Source organism: Scyliorhinus torazame, chromosome 16, assembly GCF_047496885.1.
Source record: "Scyliorhinus torazame isolate Kashiwa2021f chromosome 16, sScyTor2.1, whole genome shotgun sequence".
In the NCBI taxonomy this organism is placed as follows: domain Eukaryota; kingdom Metazoa; phylum Chordata; class Chondrichthyes; order Carcharhiniformes; family Scyliorhinidae; genus Scyliorhinus; species Scyliorhinus torazame.
The window spans coordinates 3,657,360-3,681,563 of record NC_092722.1 but is presented as its reverse complement, the minus strand read 5'-3'; the positions used below and the strand labels follow the sequence as shown (position 1 = coordinate 3,681,563).

The 24,204-nt window shown below is 47.4% G+C and overlaps 1 protein-coding gene across 5 annotated transcripts in view; it reads left to right on the top strand.

The window, feature by feature from the left end:
* Nucleotides 1-24,204, top strand: part of LOC140392522 (polyhomeotic-like protein 2) — a 289,127-nt gene that overhangs the window by 25,681 nt on the left and 239,242 nt on the right. For all 5 annotated transcript variants that reach the window (XM_072477780.1, XM_072477778.1, XM_072477779.1 and 2 more), the window contains exon 2: nt 14,118-14,229. The gene's annotated coding sequence lies outside the window, so the exon portion shown is untranslated. The remainder of the gene's footprint in view (nt 1-14,117; nt 14,230-24,204) is intronic.

The following is a 24,204-nucleotide window of genomic DNA, read 5'->3' as shown; positions in this document are numbered from 1 at the left end:
TAAACACAAAATACTGCGGATGCTGAAATAGGAAACGCTGGATAGACTCAGCAGGTCTGGCAGTATCTGTGGAGAAAGAGCGAGTTAGCCGCACTGAGTCCATATGACTCGGCACCGTGGTTAGCACTGCTGCCGCACAGCGCTAGTAACCCGGATTCAATTCCGGCCTTGGGTCACTGTCTGTGCGGAGTCTGCACGTTCTCCCCGTGTCTGCGTGGGTTTCCTCCCCAGGTGCTCCGGTTTCCTCCCACAGTTCAAAATGTGCAGGTTGGGTGGGGTTACGGGGATTGGGTGTGGGTGGGCTGCTCTTGCAGAGGGTCGGTGCAGACCCGATGGGCTGAATGGCCTCCTGTGGTTCTATGAAGTCTTCTTCAGAAGTAAAGAGGGAGAAATGTGATGGATTTTCTATTATTTAAGAAGGGCTGGTGTAAAATCGATGGTCGGTGATGGGTGTGAGCGGGGAGAGGTGGAACAAAGCTGTTTCAGGCACAAGACAGCAGCTGTGTAAATGTCAATGTTCAAGACTAAAGGAGGTGGTGATAGTGGCAAAAAGGTTCGGTGAATTGGACCTTCTTCCCTCTGGGTACCAGAACAGGTGCTGGAATGTGGTGACTAGGGGCTTTTCACAGTAACTTCATTGCAGTGTTAATGTAAGCCTACTTGTGATAATAAAGACTATTATAAATATTATTATTATGAGGTCGCAAAATTAACAGCACTCTGTGAAAGCAAACATTAAGAAAAATTAACAGATGGCCATGTGGGAGGGGGGGGGGGGGGGCTGCGGGGGAAAAAATGTTGCGACTAAAAAATGGAGAGCATTCCGGGGTTATAGTTTTTGAACTCTGTCCGGAAAGCTGTAACGTTCCCAATCGGAAGAGGAGGTGCTGACCCTCCAGCTTGCGCTGGGCTTCACTGGAACATTGCAGCAGGCCAAAGATAGATATGTGGACACGAGTGCAGGACAGTGAGTTGAAATGGCAGCGACAGGAAGGTCTGGGTCCTGCTTGCGGACAGACCGAAGGTGTTCCACAAAGCGGGTTTCAGCACTGCCTCCATCCAACTTGTTTTTCAGCTTGCAGGTCATTTTTACAACATAGTTTCAGAATTCAAGGCCAATCAGAATTGCAAGACGATATAAATATAAGATCATCTTCTCGTTCACCGTCTGTCATCCGAGAGGTCACATTGTCCAGTGGTGACGGGGGCGTTGCCTAATCTGAACGGTCTCTTATCAATTGATCTACAACAGTCCCGATTCCTGTTGACAAAAGAATGTTGCAAAGATGACCCTCGATTGCGCCAGCTGCTATTGAATACATTTGCCCCTCATTGGACAAACTGATCCAATTGTCCACATTTTGTTGTTTTTTTCAAAGACTTGTGAAAAGCGTGATGTAAAATAAGATGGGGAAACCCCAGCAGCCAATAAACCTCTTTTTGGAAGCACCATCAAGGTGGCAACATGGGAAACATGGCAACCAATTTACGCACAGCAAGCTCTCCCACACAGCAATATTCTGATGTTGGATAAGGGTTTTTCATTGAGGGATTAAATATCAGACCCCAGGACACCAAGGAGATCTACCTCCTTCTCCCCCTGCTCTTCTTTGAAACTGTGTCATGGGATCTTTTATCTCCAACTGAGAGGTCATATGGAGCTTCAGTTTAACATTTCATCTGAAAGATGGCAGTTCTAACAGTGCTGCTCTCCAAACGTGTTGACACCAAGTTCTGCCCTGCACCTGAAGTGGGTCTTGAACCTGCAACATTCTGAGATAAAAGTGCTGCCCACTGAGCCTCTGGCTGATACTCTGAGGGAATATACGTTGAATTGAAGCGTTACAAAAGGTCAGAATAAGCTGTGTGGCATTCTTCAATCAGGAACACTAGGTCTACTCCAGTGTAACAAAGCTCCAGGGGATGGTCCCGTGATGGGCTACGTCATGAGAAAGGGATTATTCGTTATTTGGAACTGGACTAAATGAGGGTCGCCTTTGATTTGATTTGAAAAGTTACAATGGGAATGAATACATGAGGATTGATTATGGCCTTGGGGTAGGAATGAATTGGAAAGTTGCAGCAGCTTGAGAGAGCATTTGAGCTCCAGACCGAGCTTATTAGGTTCAAAACAGAACGGTCCAAACTGTTACTTTGTCTTGTCAGAGAAATCTATCCAGATGTGTTGAAATAATTCACATTAAGATTGTATAACATCGGTATCTTTTACACTTGTGCAGGAGATACCAATAGCTTGGATTTTGATATTCCAGTGAATTTCCTCTGGAGGCTGGCAAATTGTCCTGTACACAAGGAAGGGATTTGGGAATGCCATGTCCTGTACACACACGGGATTTGGGAATGCCATGTCCTGTACACACACGGGATTTGGGAATGCCATGTCCTGTACACACACGGGATTTGGGAATGCCATGTCCTGTACACACACAGGGGATTTGGGAATGCCATGTCCTGTACACACACAGGGGATTTGGGAATGCCAAGCAGCCTGACTTCCTTGTCCTGCAGAATCCACACTTCAGCTGCCGGATAGGAGCTTGGCAGTTGAGGAATTACTCTGTCACTTGTATGCAAAGACTCTCCTCATGCGTTTGTGTTTATTTTGCAGCCATTTCCCAGCACCAGCTGTTTGCAAAGAATGGAATATCTGGGTAATTTCTCCCATCCTCTGCTCCCAATCAGGAGCCATACTTGAAGGAAATGCTGCACAGAGATGGGGCCCAAACCTGTGCTCCTGTTGCCATGGGGCCCCAAGCCTGTGCTCCTGTTGCGATGGGGGCCCAAGCCTGTGCTCCTGTTGCCATGGGGCCCCAAGCCTGTGCTCCTGTTGCGATGGGGGCCCAAGCCTGTGCTCCTGTTGCCATGGGGCCCAAACCTGTGCTCCTGTTGCCATGGGGCCCCAAGCCTGTGCTCCTGTTGCCATGGGGGCCCAAACCTGTGCTCCTGTTGCCATGGGGGCCCAAGCCTGTGCTCCTGTTGCCATGGGGGCCCAAGCCGGTGCTCCTGTTGCGATGGGGCCCCAAGCCTGTGCTCCTGTTGCGATGGGGGCCCCAAGCCTGTGCTCCTGTTGCGATGGGGGCCCCAAGCCTGTGCTCCTGTTGCGATGGGGGCCCCAAGCCTGTGCTCCTGTTGCGATGGGGGCCCCAAGCCTGTGCTCCTGTTGCGATGGGGGGCCCCAAGCCTGTGCTCCTGTTGCGATGGGGGCCCCAAGCCTGTGCTCCTGTTGCGATGGGGGCCCCAAGCCTGTGCTCCTGTTGCGATGGGGGCCGCAAGCCTGTGCTCCTGTTGCCATGGGGGCCCAAACCTGTGCTCCTGTTGCCATGGGGCCCCAAGCCTGTGCTCCTGTTGCGATGGGGGCCCAAGCCTGTGCTCCTGTTGCCATGGGGCCCAAGCCTGTGCTCCTGTTGCCATGGGGCCCAAACCTGTGCTCCTGTTGCCATGGGGGCCCAAACCTGTGCTCCTGTTGCCATGGGGGCCCAAACCTGTGCTCCTGTTGCCATGGGGGCCCAAACCTGTGCTCCTGTTGCCATGGGGGCCCAAGCCTGTGCTCCTGTTGCCATGGGGGGCCCCAAGCCTGTGCTCCTGTTGCGATGGGGGCCCCAAGCCTGTGCTCCTGTTGCGATGGGGGCCCCAAGCCTGTGCTCCTGTTGCGATGGGGGCCGCAAGCCTGTGCTCCTGTTGCCATGGGGGCCCAAACCTGTGCTCCTGTTGCCATGGGGCCCCAAGCCTGTGCTCCTGTTGCGATGGGGGCCCAAGCCTGTGCTCCTGTTGCCATGGGGCCCAAGCCTGTGCTCCTGTTGCCATGGGGCCCAAACCTGTGCTCCTGTTGCCATGGGGGCCCAAACCTGTGCTCCTGTTGCCATGGGGGCCCAAACCTGTGCTCCTGTTGCCATGGGGGCCCAAACCTGTGCTCCTGTTGCCATGGGGGCCCAAGCCTGTGCTCCTGTTGCGATGGGGGCCGCAAGCCTGTGCTCCTGTTGCGATGGGGGCCGCAAGCCTGTGCTCCTGTTGCCATGGGGCCCCAAGCCTGTGCTCCTGTTGCGATGGGGGCCCAAGCCTGTGCTCCTGTTGCCATGGGGGCCCAAGCCTGTGCTCCTGTTGCGATGGGGGCCCCAAGCCTGTGCTCCTGTTGCGATGGGGGCCCCAAGCCTGTGCTCCTGTTGCGATGGGGGCCCCAAGCCTGTGCTCCTGTTGCGATGGGGGCCCCAAGCCTGTGCTCCTGTTGCGATGGGGGCCCCAAGCCTGTGCTCCTGTTGCGATGGGGGCCCCAAGCCTGTGCTCCTGTTGCGATGGGGGCCCCAAGCCTGTGCTCCTGTTTACCTCCCCCCCCCCCCCCCCCCCCCCTCCACCCCCCCAATGCTTTGGGGGAAAGCAAATTATCCACTATATCATAGGAGAATGTCCAATTCACCCACTCAGCGGAGGCCTATCCGCACTCCCCACAGCAGGAACGGTGAAGCTGCTTGGCTTAGGGACTTTGCATTCGCTAAATAAATGGCATTAGGACAAACTCCTGGCAGCTACACCTTGTTCAGGCAGTAAGCTATTGACAGTGTCATAATATACACCAGTATATCACGGTGCAGACACACACACACACTGATGGACATGCAGTGGGACCAATCAGCATACGCAACACCGCAGCCAATCACCAGTGAGAGCACACGCACTATAAAGACAGGGGTCAGGAGAGTTCCCGCTCTTTCTAGTAGCAGCCAGCTCGGAGCACAGCTCACAGCCTGCAACACAGACATTCACCATGTGCTGAGTGCATCACCTGGTTAGGACTAGGCAAGGGTCAACAGTTAAAGCTGGTATTGCATTTACCCACAGTTCAAGTATGTTAATATAGTTAACCTTATAATAAAATAGAGTTGCACCACTTCCAGTGTTGGCGACCTGTTTGTGATCCAGAACACCCAACACATCATGGTACAAGGAGTGGTTGCATACTAGCACTTCTGAGACCCACCTGCAACTAATCAGCGTTCCGGCATCCTGAAGTATGGAGAACATCAACCCTCCGCAAGAACACCCAACACATCAGACAGTGCACACTCTGAATCCATGGAGAAACCACCAAATTTATGTATGAATTTTTACCATACTTTCTGATGATAGGCCTCTGCTTGAGGTGTACTTTTAAAACTGTTCCTGCCTGTATTCTGTGCAAGTATTTGTAAAAATGATACCTGTTTTGATCTTGGCTGATGGGCAGGAATAGGCAGCTGGAGTTCTCTTCTAGTCTCGGGTTATCACTGTTGGTGGATCTACTTTTGGTGCCTTCCTCTGGCATCCTTACGAGAGGTTAGAAAATGCAACGTCTTGAGTTGTTTACATGGTAAACAAGAAGGCAAATAACTGCGAGTCCGAGCCCCGCTGAACATCATTTGCACAAGGTTGAATTGCAAAACATAGGACTGAAAAGTCATTGTCGGAAAGCTATAGCCAAACTCCAGTTGGCCGAGTGTATCTGGCCCTGTGTTGGTGCAAATGCTTTTAAATCAGCAGATTGCGAGTTAAATCAACGTTTCGGGACTTGAGCACCATGATCTGACACGTCAGTGCATTAGGAGGGGACAATGAAATGTTGGGAGTTTTTTTTAATCATGATCCAAGTTTGTTTCCCTGGTCAGGTTATCAGGAAAGATTTCATGGAGTTACTTGGAAAAGTAACGGAGCAGTTCAGACCAACATTTCTCCCTCAAACCAGAAAATCACGCGAGTGGGTGTGCCCAAACCACTCCATGTTCCTGGTTCTGCAGGACGTTGTGACTGGAGTTTGTATTTTGATCTTGCAGGATCCAGGTAGAGCAGGAATTCCAACAGTACAGGGCTGTCTGCAATTTCAGTGACTTTCTTTCCACCTACCAAGCTCTTTGAGGTCTTGTTTTTTAAGTAGGCCATCTCTACACGCTGGTTTCTATGACCACTCTTTTTTTGTTGTTCATGGGATATGGGCATGGCTAGGCCAGCATTTATTGTCCTTGAGAAGGTGGTGGTGGTGGTGAGCTGCCTTCCTGAACCGCTGCAGTCCATGTGGTGTAGGTACACCCACTGTGCTGATGGGGAGCACGGTCCGGGATTTCCACCCAGCAGCAGTAAATGAAAGATGATGTATTCCAGACTCGGATGGCAAGTTGGTTCGAGGGGAACTTGCAGGTGGTGCTAGGTGGGTAGCATGGTGGGTTTGGAAGATGCTGCCTAGGGAGCCATCGTGGGTTGCTGCAGTGCATCTTGTAGATGGCACACTCGGCTGCCACTCTGTTGGTGATGCAGAGGATGGAATATAGCGGGTGTCCAAGCTGTGCAAAAACCTTTGTAATCTTTCTGCATGCATTAGCTTAATGGCCGAAAGCAGTGACGGATGCATGGTGGATACAAAGACAAGGAAAAGTTGGGACTGTCTCTCGGAGAAGAGAAGGTTGAGAGGAGATTTGATGGGGAGAAAAATTCCCGCTGGCTCAAGGATTGAGAACGAGAGAACCAGGGTTTACGTTTATTGGCAAAAGAAGCAATGGGGGGTGATAGTGGTTAGGATCTGGAATTCTCTGTCTACGTGCATGGCGGAGATGGGTTCAATTGAGGCGTTCAGAATGGAATGGAATGGATAATTATCTGAAAAGGACGAATGTGCAGGGATACAAGGAGAAGGTGGGGTGACACTCGGTGAATTGTTCCTCCATGGGGGGGGGGGGGGGCGCGGCAGACGGGCTGTATTGCCTCTGGTGTTGTATCAATTCTATGATTCTCGAATCTCTGATTCCCCAGAAAGGCGGAGGGCACAGGTCTTTATATTTTCCACGTCCTTTTCCTGGAGTTTATGCCCCAATCCTCCTCGTGATGAGTTATTGTCGAGTTCGAAGCTGTAAAAGAAAGAAATTGCTGCCATTTGGCTTTAACATTTGGCCACTGAATAGGGATGCTGGCATCATGCTTTGGGCACTCTGAGGGAGCAACCGGGAATCTCGATGGTTCAGCTGGCCCCAGACCAGGGAAACACTGGTTACTACCATCTTTCCACTAGTCCTGACCTCTGGATTTGGGATGGGGAATGGGGGTTAACTTCTGCCAATCTCGAGTCCTGTTCTACATCGCTTCATGTCAAGTTACGAAAAATGTGACCCCGTGTCTCATTCCGCTAATGCTGTTCGCACAGCCAAGGATGATCATGTTTAAATTGGTAACACTGGTATTGTGCCAGCTGTTATCTGTCTCCTGCTTCACCTCTCTTGCCTTGGCATTAAAATGGGCAGCCATGTCTCACCGGGAGATTATCCAATAGCGGAGTTTGAACCAACGCATTAGCCCAGTGCTTCCTAGCCAGGTCACCGGTGAGCATTCAGGAGCAAGAATTGTGGTTGGTTTTGCCTTTATTTCTGCCTTCCCTTGGCTCTGGGATGATGAAGGGAAATAACCAATTTACAAGATCGACTGCAGGCAGCATGAACAGCACCTGAAACTTGGAAAGAAATGGGAAGGAGAATGTTGTGATTCCAGTGGCTGGGTCACGTCACAGAAGGATCCAATCACAGAAGGATCCAATCACAGAAGGATCCAATCACAGAAGGATCCAATCACAGAAGGATCCAATCACAGAAGGATCCAATCACAGAAGGATCCAATCACAGAAGGATCCAATCACAGAAGGATCCAATCACAGAAGGATCCAATCACAGAAGGATCCTTTCCATTTGAGCCAAATCCACCATTTCTGGGCAGTGAAAATGCGGCATTTTGGGAATAGCGATTTAGAACAAAAAAGAACAAAGAAATGTACAGCACAGGAACAGGCCCTTCGGCCCTCCAAGCCCGTGCCGACCATGCTGCCCGACTAAACTACAATCGTCTACACTTCCTGGGTCCGTATCCTTCTATTCCCACCCTATTCATGTATTTGTCAAGATGCCCCTTAAACGTCACTATCGTCCCTGCTTCCACCACCACCTCCGGTAGCGAGTTCCAGGCACCCACTACCCTCTGCGTAAAAAAACTTGCCTCGTACATCTACTCTAAACCTTGCCCCTCTCACCTTAAACCTATGCCCCCTAGTAATTGACCCCTCTACCCTGGGGAAAAGCCTCTGACTATCCACTCTGTCTATGCCCCTCATAATTTTGTAGACCTCTATCAGGTCACCCCTCAACCTCCGTCGTTCCAGTGAGAACAAACCGAGTTTATTCAATCGCTCCTCATAGCTAACGCCCTCCATACCAGGCAACATTCTGGTAAATCTCTTCTGCACCCTCTCTAAAGCCTCCACATCCTTCTGGTAGTGTGGTGACCAGAATTGAACACTATACTCCAAGTGTGGCCTAACTAAGGTTCTATACAGCTGTAACATGACTTGCCAATTCTTATACTCAATGCCCTGGCCAATGAAGGCAAGCATGCCGTATGCCTTCTTGACTACCTTCTCCACCTGTGTTGCCCCTTTCAATGACCTGTGGACCTGTACTCCTAGATCTCTTTGACTTTCAATACTCTTGAGGGTTCTACCATTCACTGTATATTCCCTACCTGCATTAGACCTTCCAAAATGCATTACCTCACATTTGTCCAGATTAAACTCCATCTGCCATCTCTCCGCCCAAGTCTCCAAACAACCTAAATCCTGCTGTATCCTCTGACAGTCCTCATCGCTATCCGCAATTCCACCAACCTTTGTGTCATCTGCAAACTTACTAATCAGACCAGTTACATTTTCCTCCAAATCATTTATATATACTACAAAGAGCAAAGGTCCCAGCACTGATCCCTGTGGAACACCACTGGTCACAGCCCTCCAATGAGAAAAGCATCCTTCCATTGCTACTCTCTGCCTTCTATGGCCTTGCCAGCTCACCCCTGATCCCGTGTGACTTCACCTTTTGTACTAGTCTACCATGAGGGACCTTGTCAAAGGCCTTACTGAAGTCCATATAGACAACATCTACTGCCCTACCTGCATCAATCATCTTAGTGACCTCCTTGAAAAACTCTATCAAGTTAGTGAGACACGGCCTCCCCTTCACAAAACCGTGCTGCCTCTCACTAATACGTCCATTTGCTTCCAAATGGGATAGATCCTGTCTCGAAGAATTCGCTCCAGTAATTTCCCTACCACTGAAGTAAGGCTCACCGGCCTGTAGTTCCTGGGATTATCCTTGCTACCCTTCTTAAACAGAGGAACAACATTGGCTATTCTCCAGTCTTCTGGGACATCACCTGAAGACAGTGAGGATCCAAAGATTTCTGTCAAGGCCTCAGCAATTTCCTCTCCAGCCTCCTTCAGTATTCTGGGGTCGATCCCATCAGGCCCTGGGGACTTACCTACCTTAATATTTTTTAAGACGCCCAACACCTCGTCTTTTTGGATCTCAATGTGACCCAGGCTATCTACACACCCTTCTCCAGACTCAACATCTACCAATTCCTTCTCTTTGGTGAATACTGATGCAAAGTATTCATTTAGTACCTCGCCCATTTCCTCTGGCTCCACGCATAGATTCCCTTGCCTATCCTTCAGTGGGCCAACCCTTTCCCTGGCTACCCTCTTGCTTTTTATGTACGTGTAAGAAGCCTTGGGATTTTCCTTAACCCTATTTGATGTGACATCCGGAGTGGTATCTTGCTGTGCTGGGGTTACTTTTGCTGCTCGTCGATGGGACAGATGCCTCTACCTGGGTCTATGGGATCACCTGGACCTGGTACATAGAGGAAGGATAGTGGGGATCTTGCACAACACCTGATTACCTGACCATTCCTTTGAAATATATTGATGTGGAGATTCCGGCGTTGGACTGGGGTGAGCACAGTAAGAAGTCTGACAACCCCAGTTAAAGTCCAACAGGTTTGTTTCAAATCACTAGCTTTCGGAGCACTGCTCCTTCCTCGGGTAAATCCTGTTATCCTCACCTGAGGAAGGAGCAGTGCTCCGAAAGCTGGTGATTTGAAACAAACCTGTTGGACTTTAACCTGGTGTTGTAAAACGTCTTACTTTAAATATATTTGGGGGGGAGGGGGGGGGTGTTATCCCAGTTATGTCTCCCCTGGCGTAGGAAAATCCTATGCGTGTTCCTCCTGGGGGGGGGATCCGAATCCCACGTGTCTTCCTCACTGCTTTTCTGATTGGAGGGCTGTGACTAGTGTTGTTGCTGTTTGTAGTATATATAAATGATTTGGAGGAAAATGTAACTGGTCTGATTAGTAAGTTTGCAGATGACACAAAGGTTGGTGGAATTGTGGATTGCAATGAGGACTGTCAGAGGATACAGCAGGATTTAGATCATTTGGAGGTTTGGGCGGAGAGATGGCAGATGGAGTTTAATCCGGACAAATGAGAGGTAATTCATTTTGGAAGGTCTAATGCAGGTAGGGAATATACAGTGAATGGTAGAACCCTCAAGAGTATTGAAAGTCAGAGAGATCTAGGTGTACAGGTCCACAGGTCATTGAAAGGGGCAACACGGGTGGAGAAGGTAGTCAAGAAGGCAGGCGGCATGCTTGCCTTAATTGGCCGGGGCATTGAGTATAAGAATTGGCAAGTCATGTTGCAGCTGTATAGAACCTTAGTTAGGCCACACTTGGAGTATAGTGTTCAATTCTGGTCGCCACACTACCAGAAGGATGTGGAGGCTTTAGAGAGGGTGCAGAAGAGATTTACCAGAATGTTGCCTGGTATGGAGGGCATATGAGGTTGAATAAACTCAGTTTGTTCTTACTGGAACAACGGAGGTTGAGGGGCGACCTGATGGAGGTCTACAAATTATGAGGGGCATTTTCAGATAGTCAGTCTTTTTCCCAGGTTAGAGGGGTGAATTACGAGGGGGCAAAGGTTTAAGGTGCGAGGGGCAAGGTTTAGAGGAGATGTATGAGGCGAGCTTTTTTACACAGAGGGTAGTGGGTGCCTGGAACCCGCTGCCGGAGGAGGTGGTGGAAGCGGGGACGATAGTGATATTTAAGGGGCATCTTGACAAATACATGAATAGGACGGGAATAGAGGGATACGAACCCAGGAAGTGTAGAAGATTTTAGTTTAGATGGGCAGCTTGGCTGGCGCAGGCTTGGAGGGCTGAAGGGCCTGTTCCTGTGCTGTACTTTTCTTTGATCTTTTGTTCTTTGCTGGAGGGGTGTGGGGGCTGAGATCCCATGTGTTCTTCCCTGCCTGATTTCTCTCTCATATGCTGTTTGGTGACAATCCGGTTCATCTAAGCACAGCCACACACCCGTCCATCCGTCCGTACGATTGAACATGAGGGCTTTTGGCTCCAGTGAGTGTGCGTTTGTCATTAAATGTGTTGTGATTAATACATTTAATCAGTAAAGCACTTGGCCAAAAGAGATACTTTATAAAAGTGAATATTTTCCTGGGTTGTTAAAAAAACTTATTGATACTTCTTTATGATGAAGAACAAAATATTTTGAGGTAAATTCCTTCTGCGCACGAGCGAGGTGTTCACTTGTCTGTCATCTGACTGGTGTAAAGGTCGGGGGGGGGGATGTGCTGGGGCAACATCATATTGGATAGATATTCTGGCACAGTACACAATGTACTTGAAGGGCTAAAGAATGTGCTTGGGTGTGGGATGTGAGTGAATATGCATCAGCAAGCAGAAGTGCTCGTTGGGAACATGTGTTACTGATGTGAAACCTCACCTGGGGTAATGGAACTGAGGGGGTGGGGTCACATACAGAGACCATCGGGAAACCCCATGAGTAGTTAGCAGTTCGATAGTGCTGGCTGATTAGGTGGTGATGGTAAGTTGAATTCTGTCTGATGTTTGGAAGCCAGTGCCGACCATTACTTTTAATACTTGACTTTTCACTATTGGTATAACTGTAATTAGTGTAAAATAAAACTGTTTAATATTTGTAAACTATCCTTCAGGATGTTTTCTCACAATGTAAGGCACATCTGAAGTTCTGCTGGACTTTGCCAGATACGTAGTTAGTCCAGTTCAATGCTAGCTGGTTCAGAGTAGATGTCCGATTCAGTAGCTGCTGTACAATTGGGTGTTTTATATTATTGCACTGTAGAGTCTGATTTCACACCCAGTGGCAAAGCAATAACAAAAAGGTTTGAGTTTTGATAATGATTTAATGCTTGCCTTGATACTTTGTGACTTGTGGTCACTCTGCTTTATCTAGTTGCAACTTAATGGCCCATATAATGGTGTAAACTATTGCAAAGCTCTCCTGGCTGCCGTCCCATTTTCCACCCTCTATAAACTTCAGCTCATCCAAAACTCTCTTTCCCATGGCCTAACCTGCATCAAGGCCCACTAGCTCCCACCCCAGTGATACTTTACCTGCTCCAGCAATCATTTTTTAAAAAATTGTTTACAAATGCCTCCAAGGCATCACCCCTCCCTACACTCCTGTAACCCAGCCCCACAACTCTCCAACATATCTGCGCTCCTCCAATCCTGGGCTCTTGAGATCCCTGACTTGGCGACTGTCGTGCTGGGTGTTCTGATGCACAAATGATCCAACACGGCTGTAGATGGCACAACTCTGTTTTATTGTCTAAACAACGGTAACAACTAACTGCTGGCTTGGGTTCGTGCTTCACCAGCTAACCTGTGGGCCCAGCCCCATCATTATCTTAGTGAGGCACTCAGCACATGGTGTATGTCTGAGTGGCGCGCTGTGAGCTCTGTGCTCTGAGCTATCTCCTGGTAGAATGAGCTGGAACTGTGGTGTTCCCTGTTTTATAGTGCGTGTGCTCTCACTGGTGATTGGCTACGATGTTGTGTGTGTTGGTTGGTCCAACTGCCTGTCCATCAGTGTGTGTGTGATTGCACCATGATATGCTGATGTGGATATCATGACCGCGACCAGTACTAAAACTCTGAAAATTCGAAGCTTCTTCAACTCCCTCATTAAAACCGGTCAAAGTGTTTAATAACCTGCCCTAATGTGTCCTTCTTGACAATGTGTCACCTTTTTTGTCTGAGTTTTTTAAAAAATCAAGTACCTTTTTGAAAACTTTTATTGTGTGAAAGGCACGATAGATCTAAGTTGTTGTTGTGAATGTAGGGCAGCACAGTGGTTAGCACTGTTGCTTCACAGCACCCAGGTTCGATTCCCGGCTTGGTCACTTGTCTGCGCGTTCTCCCCGTGTCTGCGTGGGTTTCCTCCGGGAGCTCCGGTTTCCTCCCACAAGTCCCGAAAGACGTGCTGTTAGGTGAATTGGGCATTCTGAATTCTCCGAACAGGCGCTGGAGTGTGGCGACTAGGGGATTTTCACAGTAACTTATTGCAGTGTTAATGTAAGAGCCTACTTGTGACAAAGATTATTATGTAATTTCATGCTCCTTTTTTCCCTGGAAATACTAAGAATGTAGGCTTTGTTCCTGGTGGAATTGTTGTAAATGAGTGATTAAACTCTGCTTAATGTTATGTAATGGCCTAATCCCGAAAAGAGGAGCCTGGATATCGAAAGCCTTTCCCTTGGAAACGTATCTGGCAGATATTTGACTTTGATTACTGAAAGTCCAGAGGTCCAGTTTTTTTTGTTTGTTTGTTTGTTCCGAATGTGACTTTTTAGGATTATGGCACTGTGGTGTACCCATTTCTTCTTAAATTATTAATGGCGTTACACTGCCCAAACCTCGATTGTGCTACAACTGCCAGTAAATTCTACAGTAATCTAGGTGACTCTTTGATTGCCTGTATTGTCCAGGTATCCAATGGCAACTGTGCCAGCACCGGTTGAGTTAAACAATGGCACAAAATGTTCGTCACGCTTTTACAAACAGGACAACAAATCCATTTGTCTTTTGTGATGAACCATTTTTTAAAATCAGAGCTAACAATTGGACTTGAACAAGTGCTTGAATACGATTCTATTCAGTTACTGTAAATAATTATCTCCCGGAGTTGTTTTTTCTGTCTACACTATACTGGAATGGACTGTCTCATGGGAGTTAAACTTTTACTTAGTTTGATGATTAAGGATAGCAGACGTAACTCAGTCAACCACAGATCGGCGTTAAGCTATGGACACCATTGAGGGTGCTCCTGTGTAACCGCTTCTGTGTAACCAATCAGTTCAAATTCATTTCCACGTTTGAAATATGTTGTTCAGTAATCCAATGTTAATTCTTTCTCAGGCGAGGTTGCAGAGACTAAGGGATTTGTCTGAAGGATGTTCAAGAGCAGGAGTTTCTATTGAATTCTAACTGGCTGTGTGGATGCGTTCAGTAACATCGGTAACCTCCAGATGTGAGTATGACACATTTATTCTGATTTACACGTGGACTGAATTGAGTGGATTTTTATTTCCCCTCCCTTTCCTGAAGGCCCCGTCCCGTCCTGAGATGTGGCTCCATGGTCACCATGATGTGGCTATCCGGGAGCATAGCAAGAAACCGTTCCTCATGAAACTAGCACTGTGCCTGTCAATCTGCTATTTTACCAGGGAGAGGAGTGTACCCCACCGAATCTCTCCTCTACTCTGTCCTACAAATTGCTGGCTAATGATCCTGAGCTGGGACAACAGTGCCCCAGGCTGGGTGGCTCTGCTCAGCATTGAGAGTTACTTTTGTCATTTCCTTGGCCATTTTGAAAGACTGAGGGCTGATGCACAATCTCTTTGAAAACATTGTAATGATGAAAATGACTGTACAGTTAATGGGTGTAACCAGGCTACAGGCACAGTTTTGGCCCTTCGAGATTTGTCTTTAAAAATGCTTCCACATGCCAAGTGTGTGAATGAACCATGAAGAACACTCGCAATCTCTGACTGAATTGTGCCCAAGTAATATGAAACTCTGATAACAATCTAGTAATGCAGACTTACGGCATTAAAGTGAAAATGAATTGCTGGCCGAACAGAATGAATTTTATCTGGGTCAGTGTGTTCGGAGCTGAATCCAAACTAACAGTTAATAGAGCCTAGAAATTAATGTTGCTTGAAGCTACAGTGACGATTGGAAGGTGTTCGGAAAATTGGCGTCTAAATATTGCGACAACATGAGGCTTAAAAGCCTGGGGTTAGACTGTGTTTGTTAATTCCATTCTGCAGTGATCATGAGCTGTATTCTCCCAGCCCTGCGTCGGGCCGGACAATCCCCGCGACTAGGCCACGCCGCCCCGATGCCGGCACGCGATTCTCCGCAGAGCGGTGAATCGGCGTGGTTGGCGCGGCGCCGGTCGCGGGTCGCCCTATGCGGCAGGCCCACCGATTGACCGGCCGTGAGAAAAGAACCGAGTCTCGCCGGTGCCGTTCTAACCTGCTCTGAGCCGGCGGTCCTTGGAGTTGAAGGATCGGGTGGCGGCCTGTGGGGAGGGAGGGGGCGGTCCGACACCAGGGGGGGGCCTCCGATGTGTCCTGGCCCGTGATTGGCGCCCACCAATCAGCGGGCCGGCCTCTCTGGCTGGGGGCCTCCTTTGCTACGTGCCGGCCCCTGTAGCCCTGCGCCATGTTGCGTCGGGGCTGGCGTGTTGAAGGAGGCCACTGCACATGCGCGCGTTGGTGCTGGTGCCACTGAGCATGCGCAGATCCCGCGGCGCACAGTTCACGCCGGGATCGGCAACCGCTCCAGCGCCGTGCTGGCCCCCTGTAGGGGCCAGAATTACTCCTGGCAGCGGCCCGTTCACGCCGTCATAAAACGCGACGGTGTTTACGACGCCGTGGACGCTCTGCCGCGAGATGGGAGAATCCCGCCCCTTGGGTTTAAAAAAGATTCTGGTTTGTTTCCGAGAAACACCAGGTGAAAATGACGGAATGTGTTTGTCAGTCTGGGCTAATGCATAATGGTTTGCTTGGGGAGGTCCCTGGGGAGTTGATGTGCTCTTGCAGCCTGCAAAGATCATTTTTTTTAGCTTGGGAAGTTACAGTAATTGCTGGTTAGAGCCCAGAAAGACTAAGAGGCTGTGAGTTTGGAGGAGCTTTGAGAGAGACGAGCTAAGTTCAGGTCTGCCTGACTCGGTCTCCACACTTTTTTCCAAGTAGTATAGTAAAAAGAAAAAGAGTAATAATATTTTAAAGCAGAGGAGTCTTGTCTAAATACAAGGAAGAGGCTGAAACAACCCAGTTAAAGCAGCTATTTGAAGGTATTCAGCCGGAGTCTGAAAGGGTTCCAACCAGAGCCAAATTTGTTTTATAAAGCAGTTATTACCCTATCCCCTGCTAATTTTAAGATAGATTAAAAGCTGTATGCTTTTCTTGGTGTTAAATGGAAAATTGAGTAGTAGTATTTAACATGTAAATTGTAAGCTCTTTTGGTGTGCAGTTATTTAATATTGTACTCAAAGTTTTGTTTAAAAATAATAAATCCCTATTTCTTCAGGCAATCACTCCTGGAGCGAATCCTTTCTGCCCAGTCTTTAAAATAAACTAAAATATTGGGGGTTTGGGTCCAGTATCTGGGGGTTTGGGTCCAGTATCTGGGCCACTGTTGGGGTCTTGGCTGTGATGGTAAAACTATTTTGAAACAGCCGTCATTCCTTGATCCACATTCTCTCTCCCCCCCCCCCCCCCCCCCCCCGATGGCTCAATTGGAAAATGGGTCTCGATCAGCAGAGAGTCAGGTTTGGTGGCCAATCCGTACTGAGTTTTCAGATTCCAAGCTGACGTGAGCCCCAAGATGGACCTCTGCACCTGTGTGCTGGAGTTTATTATAATTACACGGGCTTCCTGGCCAGCTACACTCGTTGAAGCATGCGCGAGCATGAATATAGCGTTAGGATCAGCTCTTGCCTTTTATGGCTCAATAGACTTGACAAGACACAGAAATGAAGAATGACTAAGTGAGTAGTGGGTAATGTAAGTGTGCCCCACAATCCAAGGACTCGCAGGCACCCTGGGGAGGGGGGGGGGGTGATGATTACTTGACTCTGTGATTGTTCTTTTTTAAGATTCTGAACTACCAGTTAACCCTGTGTTCAGCACTTATTAATAATAATCGCTTATTGTCACATGTAGGCCTCAATGAAGTTACTGTGAAAAGCCCCTAGTCGCCACATTCCGGCGCCTGTTCGGGGAGGTCGCTACTGGAATTGAACCACCGCTGCTGACCTTGTTCTGCATTACGAGCCAGCTGTTTAGCCCACTGTGCTAAACCAGCCCCTTGCTTGTGGCCCATATGGAATACAAAGATGGCAGTGTTGCTGACCTGCACAAGCAGGCTGGATTGGAGGATTTCTTTGTGCGGCAGGGCAGTCGATGCCTATTTTGGAAAGCTGATGCTCCAATGCATATCCTGTCTCAAACTAGAGTAGCCGTAAAAGCAGAGCTCCCAATCCTGCCCCAATATAACTAACCCAGTCTTAGTTACCATGCGCACATTCAAGGAAATCCAATTCATGTTTCTTGCTGATAAATGTGGCTTGTTATCTATAACCATCGTCTCTGTGCCTGAGAAACGCTGGCACTGTTCATGTAACTAGACCCTGCATAATTCCAAATTGCCATCTTGAGCATAGAACAAACATACCTAGCCATATCAATTTTAACTTTTGCTTGTAGAATTGGTACAATCCATTGCATGTTCAAAGATATCACAGCTGTTGGCAGTATTTAAATCCATCCATGAATATATAACTTCATTAACAGAAAGCACATACTGTCTATGACACTGAGATTCTCATGACTGACACAAACTGCTGTGGGTCAAACAATGAGCTCAAAGCCAGGCGTTGGGCAGAGCCCTCCTGGAGAAGCCCACCTTTGTTGCGTCTCTGTTTAGTAGGTCACTAATGCTTGATTTAAATGTTTGTTTTTTCAAAAGGCTTTTCTCTGGTTTCCCCACCTTCCTTACAATTAAGCTAACATCTCCCCAAGCACCTTTCCAATGTCCGCCTGGTCCATTATTGTCAATCCTCCTGGGGCTGAAACAGTGAAGGGGGAGCGGAGCAGTTGCTTATATAAACACCTGAGTAGGCCATTTGCATTTGCAAAATATTAAACCATACCAGTCTTTTTGTTCCAATTGTTCTCGGTTACCAGCAAAAGGGTTTTATTCGAAGCAATTTAAACATTCTTGCTCTTGTAGACTTCTCCCCATTGCTTTAAATAGTCACTGCCAGAGTTATAGCAAAATATTCCGTGCACCAGCAACTCACCGACAGAACATTCTCCCAAAATCCACTCCTCGAGTGCCGTTTAACACCTAGTCCTGTTTTGTGTATGTATAGCTGGGTGTTTCTCCGCACCTGCAGCACCGAGAATGACCCCGCTCTCAAACAGGACACTTTTTGGCTTTGATCTTGCCTCACTTCCTGATGAGCTCAGCTCGTCAATTCGGGAAGCGATCCCCGATCTCTGACCCGCCCCCTCGGACTCTCCAACATGGCCTATGGGTCCCCCCCCTCCCAACTCTGCCAGCGCCTGGGTGGCAGTGCCAATATGCCTGGGTGACAGGGTACCACCCTGCCCAGAGCCGAGATATCCGGTGCCGTTATGCCTGGTCTATATTCGTGTGGAACCGTGCTAAACGGTGTCCTGGCGAGCTCTTCCAGGTGCGGGCATTCCTGGGCCTCCGGCGTATCGGGCAGCGAATGAGCTGAATGGCTCACTTATGTATGTTAATCTGGATCGCGCCCACCACATGTGACATCCAGATCAGGATGTCTCGCGAGATCCAACGAGCGTTCAGAGCGTTGCAAATCTTGCGAGAGGCCTCTCTCCAGGATTTAATGGCCTTGTCGTGTCATCAGGCTGGGTGCAACAAGGCCGTTCAATCACACTCCTCATTTGCATTTGCCAACTCCACATATTACAGACAGAGCTTTGTTCAATTAAGTAAATTTGAGACATGTAGAAACGTATTTATTTACCTTTCTGCAACACCCTAGGGAAATGGTATTAAAATTTGGGTTGAAGTAAAAATCACTTTATTCCCTTTCTGTGAAGGGGATCAAACATCTTCCCAAATATCCTGCATGTTGACATTCAGCATCCCTGGAAACATTGTACCTCTGTCTCATTTGTATTTGGTGTCATAGAAGATGCATTGGCTGTTTTATTATTTTCTAGTTGTTTATATTAAAGAGAATTGCTGAAAAAAAGATATATTGTTGAAGCTTTTAATTTTGCATTCATCAGAACAGTTCGCAAGAATACCAGTTGTAAAGGGAACAACAATTTATGTTACATAAGTGTTGGCAAGTGGGCTCTGGTCGAGTCAACAGCTGCTGGGATGCATTAAACGACCTGTCCCTTCAGCTGTTTTTTAAAAAATAAATTTAGAGTACCCAATTATTATTTTTTTTCCAATTAAGGGGCATTTTAGTGTGGCCAATCCACCTACCCTGCACATCTTTGGGTTGTGGGAGTGAAACCCACGCAGACATGGGGAGAATGTGCAAACTCCACACGGACAGTGACCCAGGGCCGGGATTCGAACCCAGGTCCTCAACGCCGTAGGCAGCAATGCTAACCACTGTGCCGCCCCCCCCCCCCCCTTCAGCTGTTCTAACAGGCAAAGTACTGACCATACCCAACCAGCCTATGGTTGCAAAACTCAAAACATGTGTCCAACATTAGATGTAATTCGATGATTAGACAACATTTAAACAATCCTGATGTGTTAATAATTACACCGAAAACCAATTTTAGATTATCCATCAGGTTCACGTGGCTCACTTTTATGCATGCTAGAAGCTACATATATTCATAGACTGGGCCCTGTCCTTTGCAGACAGAAGGAGCAGGTCCACTCATTGCACCTTTTTTCAGCTAAACAAATTTTTCAGCTAAACAAAAGTATGAGGAAGAGCCATTTCCTGGTTCATTTCCCCATGACAATGTTTGTACCTCTCTTGCCACCCAATCAGCACTCTCTTCTCATGCAGTACAAATTGTTGTTTCCTTTACTGTTGGTATTTCTTGCGAACTGTCCTGATAATAAAAGGCTTTGATGGATATCTCGTATTGACGTGCCATTTAATACAGGATAGTCGAGAAGGAAATTGTGAAATTAGAAACATGCCCTTGTTAAAATACTTGTACCATTAAATAGAACACTTTTGAATATTTTCCCTGCTCCCTTGCAAGTGGCTCAGGTATCTAATTTAAGATGGTGTTTATACCCCAGCTGGACTCAGCATTGAGTCACGATCTGTTTAAATCGGTGGGAGATCTTCCACAATATCGATGAGGAAACGCACAATAGTGGGTCTATTGTGTTGTCGGCTATGACCAAAGTCTATGTGGCATCATTCAACCAGTGTCTCTCTCTGTATTTACACGGATGAGGGTTCTGGCTGTCCATTTAAAGGCTTGAGGAAGCTCCAAAAGGAGAAGGTGAAGCAATCACAGTCAGCCGGTCGAAGGCAGCCACCATTACTTGTTTGTCTCTACCTTCAACAGCACTTCTTACTCTGGATACAAAGCTGGAAGTGGGAACCACCAAGTTTGATAAGATGGTTTGACACGCATGGTGCTGCTTGTTGTGTTGGAAGCTGGTTACCAACCTTTGCAGATGACCGGGATGATGAATGGAGCATTATAATTGGTTTGCTGAATGTTAGCACTGGGTACGGTTGCCAACTCTGAGCATATCCTTCACCTGACCCCTCCACCTCCATCTAACACCGTCCTCCTCCCTCTGTCCCCAACCCACCATATTCCCACCACCACTAATAAAAATTTGAATAAACAGTATTGATTGTGCCGACGGGTCAGAGCAGTATCCTGGAGGTTAATCTTCACTTCCGGGAGATTCCAGGCCAGTCTTTGAGGATTCACAACCCAACATCTGTTGAAGTCCTCCTGAATGAGAGGAGGGTGTGGGTGTTCTCATCAATTGACATGATGAATAGTTGAATATTTCGAACAGGGGACACCTTTCTCAGTGTCTGGTGACATCACTGTGTGGGAATATTCAGTTTTCCTTGCTCATGATGCCCTTAAAAGTTGTCACTATTGGATGTGAAGCATTTCACTCTGGTCTGTTATTTCTGCCTTGGCAGTATAGGGATAATTAATTTTCGATTCCTGAGGCCTTTCAAATACAATAACCGAGTGTTCGAAATCGGCGACACAGTCTGAGACATAGCGTCACATTATACTCGGAGCAATTCCTGAGACCCCCGTGCTGAATTACTGCTTTGACTCTTTAGGACTGTGACACAGTCAGTTAGGAAAGCATGTGGTATGTTCACCTTTTATTTCAAAGGGATTGAAGTAGAAACGTTAGTCTTACTACAATTGTGTAGGACTTTGGTTAGGCTCTCTTATCTTCTTGCCTGCTAGAGGGAAGGCATCAAAGGTTCACTTGACAGATTTCTGAGCTCAGGTTGAGCTGTGTAGGCTGATGAGTTTAGAAAAATGAAAGCTAATCTCACTGAACAATGCACAATTATTTTGAGGGCTTGATAGGACGAGAACTTGGGATCAAAATAAGGGGCAGTCATGAAGGACTGAGTTGGAAAATAAATCTCATCACCCAAGGAATGTAAATCTTTGAAATTCCCTTTCCCTGATCGCTATGGACTGCTCGAGATTGATATATCCCAGTCTGAGATCCATTGATTTATGGATACTCGGGGATATGGGGAGACTGCACACAAGTGGAGTTGAGGGAGAAGTCCAGCTTTGATCTTCTTGAATGGAAGGATAGGCTCAGAGGGCCAAATGGTCCAATCTTGCTCCTATTTCCTGTGGCCATTGTGGATTGTTAAAAACCTTTTGGTGTTGCCATTCTGCACTTTTAATCCGACTCAAATTCACAGAATTGAAGTCTGAAGAGAAGTCAGTCAACCGTAGCTGACAAAGGAAGTTCAGGATTGTACAAGATAAGACCTATAAAGGTGCCAGAAATAGTAGTAAACCTCAGAATTGGGAGATTTTTAAGGATACAGCAAAGGAAGACCAAGAAACCGATAAAGAAAGGAAGTATAGAATATGAATGTAAACTAGCAAAAAAACCCAAAAACTAACTCTATAAAACTAACAGTATTTCAAAAGGAAAAGTTTGTCTTAAGACAAATGTAGGTCCAATACAGGAAGAGTAAGGAGAATAAATGGCAGCGACGTTAACTGATTACTTTGTGCCTGCCTTCACTGAAGGAGATACAATGGACCAGACAGAATGAGGAGTTGAATGAAATTTGTATTTGTAAAATGGTTGTCTTGGAGAAATTAACGGGAGTGAGGACGTCGGGACCTGATGCTGTGTTGAAAGAGGTAACTGTGGAAATACTGGATGCATTGGGGATCATCTTCCAAGATTCTGGAATGATTTCTGCAATGATTTCTGCAGATTGGAAGGCAGCAGGTAACTCCACCTCTTAAGGAGGAGGTTGGTAGGAAATGGAACTACAGACTTATTAGCCTCCCATCAGTCGTGTGGAAAATGCTAGAATATGTTGTAACAATATGATAAATGGACACTTGGGTAATCATGATTGACGAACCTGTTGGAATTTTTGTGAGGATGTTACTAATCGAATTGATAAAGGGGAGTGCGTGGACATGTACTTGGACTGTCAGAAGGCTTTCAATAAAATCTCCCACAGGAGGTTGGTTAGCAAAATTAAGTCTCATGTTAAATGTATATATCAATTTGATGCAGGGACCAAATGTAAGATTTCCAAGTTTGTGGAAGACAAAGTTAGGTGGGAATGTGTGTTGTGAGGAAGATGCAAAGTCACTTCAAGGGGATTTGGACAGTGAGTGGGCAAAACATGGCCGATAGAATATAATGTGGAAAATGTGAGATAATCCACTTGGGTAGGAGGAACAGATGTGCAGAGTATTTCTAGAACGTACAAAGGGATCTGGGTGTCCTCATCAATAAGTCCCTGAAAGCCAACTTGTAGATGTAGCAACTCAGAAGGCCAATGGTATGTTGCCTTTTGCCACAAGCGGATTTAAGTACAGGAGTAGCACCTTACTTCAATCGTATAGAACCTTGGTTGGACCATACCTGGAGTATTGTGTGCCATTTTGGTTCCCTTGCCTTCGGAAGGATATTATTCCCAGAGAGGGGCTGCAATGGGCTTGTTTGCGGGATGGCGTGAAGAGAGAATGCGTCCGTATTCTCTAGAGTATCAAAGAATGAGGTGTGATATGGGAAAAATACTTGAGGGACAGAATGGGGCACGTGTAGGTCAGAGGTTTCCCTCGGTTTGGGGACTCTAGAACTAGGAGACAATTTCAAAATAAGATGCTTGGGACCAAGAAGAAGAGGATTCCTTTTGCTCCGAGGACTGTGAATCTTTAGTATTCTGTACCCCAGAGGGCGGTGGAAGCCTAGTCATTGAGTACGTTCAAAGCCGAGAATGACAAATTTCTAAATACTAATGACAAAGGGATATGGGGATAGTGTGGATAAAAGGCATTGAAGTAGATCAGCTCAATGGGCTGAATGGCTAACTCCTCAATCAACCTTGTGTGCTATATAGAAACAGAGAAAATAGGAGCAGGAGGAGGCCCTTTGAGCCTGCTCCGCCTTTCATTATGATCATGGCTGATCATCCAATTCAGTAGCCTAATCCTGCTTTCCCCCATATCCACTGGCTCATTACTCTCTGGGTGAAGATATTTCTCCTCCTCTCTGTCCCAAATGGTCTACCCCGTATCTTCAGACTGTGACCCCTGGTTCTGGACACCCCCACCATCGGGAACATCCTTCCTGCATCTACCCTGTCCAGTCCCCCCCACCATCGGGAACATCCTTCCTGCATCTACCCTGTCCAGTCCCCCCCCACCATCGGGAACATCCTTCCTGCATCTACCCTGTCCAGTCCCCCCCCACCATCGGGAACATCCTTCCTGCATCTACCCTGTCCAGTCAGAACTTTATAGGTTTCTATGACATCCCCCCTCATTCTTCTGACCTCCAGAGAATACAATCCTAACCGACTCAATCTCTCCTCGTACGTCAGTCCCGCCATCCCAGGAATAATCTGGCAAACCAGAAATGCTGGGAATTGGTATATATTTTGTGAGTCAACAGGCAAATAACTGATTTCGTTATTCCAGCATCAAAGGAAAATAGAAGCAGGAGGAGGCCATTTCACCCCGAGAGACCCTGCACCATTCTGTGATCATAGCTGATCCTTGATTTAACGCCGTACTCCTGTGCTCTCCCCAGACCATGGGACACACAAGAGTCTATAAATCTATCTATTTCCTTCTTTAATATATTCAGTGACTTGGCCTCCACAACCTTACGGTAGAGAATTCCACAGTTTGAGTGAAGCGGTTTCTCCTCATCACCATCCCGAATCTCATCCTCCTATCCTGAG